Here is a 6,276-nt window from a genome sequence, read left to right as displayed (position 1 = left end):
TGGAGTGCTCGAACAGAAATTTTAGCAGAGTTTTTAGGTAGAAAATGAGAGCCTAGAGAATAACGTATCTGGGGTCCCCTTTTTATAGAAGGAGGGAGCAACAGACTGATGGTGATGTTTGTAACTGTCTGACAGTGGGCTGCCCATGGTCAGGAGGAGTTTATTATGAAGAGTAATGGGGTGGAGTCGTGGCTGTCATCATGGCTCGCCACGTAGAATCAGTTGCGGAGAGTGGAGCGGCATCCGTTGTCGTGACTCGTCAGGGAGTGGAGCAGAATCGTGGCCGTTAGTACGGTCTGCTAGGGAGTAATGGAGCTGCGTAGGGTCCACCGTAGGGAGCGGAGCAGAAACGTGGCCATTATTGTGGCCTGCCAGGGGTGATGGAGCTGCGTAGGGTCCGCCGCAGGGAGCGGAGCAGAAACGTGGCCATTATTGTGGCCTGCCAGGGGGTCCAGACTTGTCGGCCGAAGTTCGGTTGGAGTTGGTAGCTGGAGTCGGAAGCGAAGTTCGGCACCTGTAGAAGCTCGGACGAGGTCTTCCTGTAGTTGAAAATAGAAGACGGAGTCCGGCTCACATAGGAGTCCGAACGAAGTCTGCCTGCAGTCGGAGTAGAAGACGGAGTCCGGCTCTCGTAGAGGTCCGAACGAAGTCTGCCTGCAAGCGAAGTCGCAGGTGGAGCCCGGCTCCCGTAGGAGCCCAGGCGAAGCCTTCCCGCAGTCGGGGTCGGGGATGAAGTCCGGCTCCCGTAGGAGTCCGGACGAAGCCTGCCTGCAGCTGGAGTCGGAGACGAGATCTAGCTCCCGTAGGAGTCCGGTCGAAGTCCACCTGCAATCAAGGTCAGGGATGAAGTCCGGCTCCCGTAGGAGTCCGGACGGAGTTTACCTGTAAGTGAAGTCGCGGGCGGGGCTCGACTCCCGTAGGAGTCCGGGTGAAGCCTTCCAGCAGTTGAGGTTGGGGACGAAGTCTGGCTCCCGTAGGAGTCCGGACGAAGCCTGCCTGCAGCTGGAGTCGGAGATGAGATCTGGCTCCTATAGGAGTCCGATCGAAGTCCACCTGCAATCAAGGTCAGGGACGAAGTCCGGCTCCCATAGGAGTTCGGACGGAGTTTACCTGTAAGTGAAATCGCTGGCGGGTCTCGGCTCCCGTAGGAGTCCGGATGAAGCCTTCCAGCAGTTGAGGTTGGGGATGAAGTCCGGCTCCCGTAGGAGTCCGGACGAAGCCTGCCTGCAGCTGGAGTCGGAGATGAGATCTGGCTCCCGTAGGAGTCCGATCGAAGTCCACCTGCAATCAAGGTCAGGGACGAAGTCCGGCTCCCGTAGGAGTCCGGACGGAGTTTACCTGTAAGTGAAGTCGCGGGTGGGGCTCGGCTCCCGTAGGAGTCCGGGTGAAGCCTTCCAGCAGTTGAGGTGGGGACGAAGTCCGGCTCCCGTAGGAGTCCGGACGAAGCCTGCCTGCAGCTGGAGTCGGAGATGAGATCTGGCTCCCATAGGAGTCCGAATGGAGTCCACCTGCAATCAAGGTCAGAGACGAAGTCCGGCTCCGTAGGAGTCCGGATGGAGTTTACCTATAAGTGAAGTCGCGGGCGGGGCTCGGCTCCCGTAGGAGTCCGGGTGAAGCCTTCCAGCAGCTGATGGTTGGGGACGAAGTCCGGCTCCCGTAGGAGTCCGGACGAAGCCTGCCTGCAGCTGGAGTCGGAGATGAGATCTGGCTCCCGTAGGAGTCCGGACGTCGCGAAGAATCCGGTCGCACTGGCGGGGTCCTGCTCGTCGACAAAACTTGAGAGTGTGGTGGAGGCTCGCCGTCTGGGAGGTTTGAAGAGGCTTGTTGGAGGTCGAAAGTCAGTTGGATCCCCGGAGGGTCACTCCCATCACGAACTTCGGCTGGGGGGTATTTTATACCCAACACCAGTCCCCCTACTCCGAGTTCGAATTTCGAATGAAGGAAGTACAGAAAGATTGTCGCAGCCGAAGTTCTTCCCTCGACGTCCGCACGCGATCGTCCTCAGATATTTTGGCATTTAATGCGCGCATGCTGGGACCTTTTTTCGATTAGGATGACCCGAAGAGTCTTTTCGGAACTCTCATCGGGACGTGATCCCAAGCGTCGTGCCATGAAAGTCTGCGAACGGTCAACCCTAGGTCACGGTGAGTGGGACATGCGAGACACGTGGTGGGCACCGGTTGGCCTAGGGACACCAGCCACCATAACTGCGCCAGGCCCCGTTGCCTATTTAAGCCCCCAGCTTTCCTCCAGGGGCTTCACGACATCCTTCTTTCGCCTGAGAGCTTAGCCACTCAGCTGCTCCATCGGTGCCCCTTCCGACTTTGAGCGTCTTTCGCGTCGGTCTTTGCCATCTCCGTCGGCTTTCCGCCGCTTCCGGTCCCCCGAGTCTCTCCAAGGGGTTCCCCCGCTGGGGCCTCCGCCCCGGAGGCCAATCTCAAGATGATGTCACAGACTAAGAAGAGTGCAAGGAGGAGAACAGCAGTCTGCGAGTTCTCCGATTGTCAAACCGCTGTTGAGGGTTCCCGCCGCTTTAACTGGGGCTCAAGGGAGAATTCCTTCAACAACATGGGTTTAATAATGGGGACAACCGGTGAAGACGTTCCGCCTGAGAACTTCGGAGTAGCCGAACGGGACGACACCGGTCAAGGGGGCAGAGCCTTCGTCACAAGCCGTGGCGGATCCTGATGCCGTCGGGGCGAGGGACCAAAAGCGGTCGGCGCCGACGGCGGGGCAGCAGAACTTGTTGCGGGGACGGTGGAAGTAGCGCATGCCGACCTTACCGGAACCCAGGATGGTGGTTGTCATGGAGCACATGGCGGTGGCGCATGTCTTCGGTGCCACCGCTGCCTTCGGGTAATTCCGGTTCTTCTTGAAACAGGTCATCGTCGCCGCTGTCGTTGCCCTTGCTGCCCCCTGGAATCTATCCCATCCTTTTCCCCCTAGGGTTGGGATTTCGGAGGTGGAGCGGAACGAGGGGGGGGCGAGAGCCGAGAGGCTTGTCACACGTACTGAAAAATGCTGCTGGGAAGGATGGAACCGGAAGAGAAGTCTACAGCTCGAAGTGGCCTCCGGTGTATCCTTTCGAGTCTTGTAATAATGTTTTCTTTTTCTGGCCCTCCGGGTCTTGTAATGTACATCTTGTTAATCGAGAAATGAGAAGGAGATTTTGTTACTTTGTTTGCGCTTTGCGTCGAATTGTTGTCTGCCGAACTTCCTTTCTTTACCATTGTTGTTGTTGTATTCCCTTCTCTTTACTTCTCTTCTTCTTTCTCTCTTTTTTTTTTTTTTTTGACGTCGTCCATAGGTTGCCGGTAGTTGTCACGTCGGCTTGCCTTTCAGTTGTCCTTCTCCTTCAACTAATGGCTCTGTAATGTATATTGGATGAATAATATGAGAAGAAAAATTTCTGCTACCTCTTATACTCACGTGTTGAATTATCGCTTGCCGAGCTTCTTTTTCGCCTTCGATCGTTCGAGGTACCCGATTGCCATCGTATCGACCCATCCTTTTCATCCATGGCCGCAGATTTGTCTGGGGCCGCTCGGATTTGGTGCCCCCCACCAGGGCTCGGGCTCGGAGGTCTGATCTTTCGTCACCCCGAGGAAGTCTCATCTCGGGCTCGTGTTGAGAGCTTCCTTGAGAGCTGGGGTCCTTGATAAGAACCTCAATCCTTGCTGAGACGGGTTCTCTGCATCTTCGACGCTGTTTATTTTCCATTCGTCACTGACGTGGTCCATCACCTTCCTTTTTAGCCCCTCCTCCCTTTTTCTTTTTCGATTGGAATTTTTCCTCTGCTCTTGGTGGGGCTACGGGAGTCCGGCTCCCGTAAGCGAAGTCGGGGTGAAGTCTGGCTCCCGTGGGAGTCCGGATGGAGTTTACCTGCAATTGAAGTCAGAGGCGAAATCTGGCTCCCGGACGAAACTTACCAGCGGTCGAAGTTGGGGATGAGGTTCGGCTCCCGTAAGAGTCCGGACGGAGTTTTCTTTCGATCAAAGCCGAGGGCGAAGTCTGGCTCCCGCAGGAGTCCGGGCGAAGTTTGTCCGCAGTTGAAGTTGGAGGCAGAGTCCGGCCCCGTGGGAGTCCGGACGGAGTTTACCGGTGGTCGAAGTCGGGGACAAAGTCGGCTCCCGTAGGAGTCCGGACGAAGTCTTATTGCGAAGGGGCCGCTGGGGAAGGTCCCCCTTTTTCTCTTCTGGTCTTGAACGATCAGACTTTAATTGATGCCGGGACGAGGTTCTTTCCCTATTTCTGTCGTAACAGGTTTCAGCTCTGGTTAGGACGAGGTCCTCCTCTTGTCTCTAACGGGCTGTAGGCGTACATATGGGCATTGCTGGGCCCTTCCCCCCTTCCGTCTAAAGAGAACCGGGCCTTCGACTTTGCTCGAGTTAGGGCGAGGTTCTCCTCCTGTCCCTAACAGGGCTGTGGGGGCGCATATGGGCGTTGCAGGGCCTCTCCCCCCATCCGATCTAGAGAACCGGCCTTCGACTTTGCTCAAGTTAGGGCGAGGTTCTCCTCCTGTCCCTAACAGGGCTGTGGGGGCGCATATGGGCTTGCAGGGCCTCTCCCCCCATCCGGTCTAAAGAGAACCGGGCCTTCGACTTTGCTCAAGTTAGGGCGAGGTTCTCCTCCTGTCCCTAACAGGGCTGTGGGGGCGCATATGGGCATTGCAGGCCTCTCCCCCATCCAGTCTAAAGAGAACCGGGCCTTCGACTTTGCTCAAGTTAGGGCGAGGTTCTCCTCCTGTCCCTAACAGGGCTGTGGGGGCGCATATGGGCGTTGCAGGGCCTCTCCCCCCATCCGGTCTAAAGAGAACGGACCTTCGACTTTATCGAGATGAAGTTCCCCTCCTGCTTTTGATATAGTTTGTTTGGACTGCCCTGTCGATGTAAGATAGTGCCAAGAGGGAGACATGTAGATATACAACTTTTAATTAAAATAAAGTTATTGGTAGTACATCCGTAAGTTTTTCGAGCTCCATGGTCGCGGGAGGTCTGCTCCTCCGAGCTCCTTGAGATAATAAGTTTCGGCCAGACTACTTCTTTGACCTCATACGGCCTTCCCAGTTTGGGGCGAGCTTCCCTCGATCCTGAGGTTGCGAGACAGCGGCTCGTCGAAGCACTAGATCTCCTGCTCTAAAGATTTTGTTCTTGACCGGGAGTTGTAATAGCGAGCGACTTTCTGTCTGTAGGCTGTCATTCGAACTTGAGCTACCTCCCGCCTTTCTTCCAGCAGGTCGAGGTTGGCTTTAAGACCTTGCGAATTTTGATGTTCGTCGAATGCCACAACTCGTGCCGATGGGAGTTTAAGCTCAATTGGGATGACGGCCTCCGTTCCGAAGGCTAAAGCAAAGGGGTCTCCCCTGTGGGCAGTCTTTGGGTAGTTCGATACGCCCACAACACATGATAAAGTTCGTCCGCCCAAGTTTCCTTCGCTTTTCAAGCCTTGTCTTGATCCCCTGCAGAAGGTTCTGTTAGTCATCTCAGCTTCGCCGTTCGCCTGATGATGGGCTACTGATGTGAAGTTGTGGGAGATGTTTAGATCTTCACAGAATTCGATGAATCTTGCTCCCCGAATTGCCGTCCATTATCAGTGATTAGGGTCCTGGGCAGACCGAACCTGCATACGATCGACTTCCAGACGAAATCTTGCACTTTTGCTTCTGTGATTTTTGCTAGTGGTTCGGCTTCAACCCATTTGGTGAAGTAGTCGATCGCTACAAAGAGGAACTTCCTCTGCCCCGATGCCATGGGAAAGGGGCCAAGGATGTCCATCCCCCATTGCGCAAAAGGCCATGGGGCACTCAAGGGTGTAAGCTCGGTGGCGGGCTGTCTCTGGATATTGGCATATCTCTGGTATCGATCACACTTTCTGACATATTCAATCGAATCATGATGCATTGTCGGCCAGTAATATCCTTGGCGGAGCAACTTGTGGGATAAAGATTAGCCCCCAAATGGTTTTCGCAGATTCCTTCATGCACCTCCCACAAGGCATAGTCAGCTTCTGAAGGCCGGAATATTTCAAAAGGGGCAAAGAGTATGATCTCTTGTACAACTTGCCCTCATAAAGGATGTATCGGGAGGCTTGATTTCTGAGCTTTTGAGCCTCTTTTGCATCCTGGGGAGAACCCCGTCTCTGAGATAGGTTATCAGTGGGTCGATCCAGCTGGGCTCGTGGTCAATTTTCATCACGGGCCGCGATTCTTCTATACTCGTGCACTTTAGAACTTCAAAAAGAATGCCTTTGGGCAATTCGGCCGGAGCCAGCGTTGTC

This window comes from Elaeis guineensis, chromosome 3 (genome assembly GCF_000442705.2).
Source record: "Elaeis guineensis isolate ETL-2024a chromosome 3, EG11, whole genome shotgun sequence".
NCBI classification, from domain to species: domain Eukaryota; kingdom Viridiplantae; phylum Streptophyta; class Magnoliopsida; order Arecales; family Arecaceae; genus Elaeis; species Elaeis guineensis.
This window is presented reverse-complemented; position numbering follows the sequence as displayed.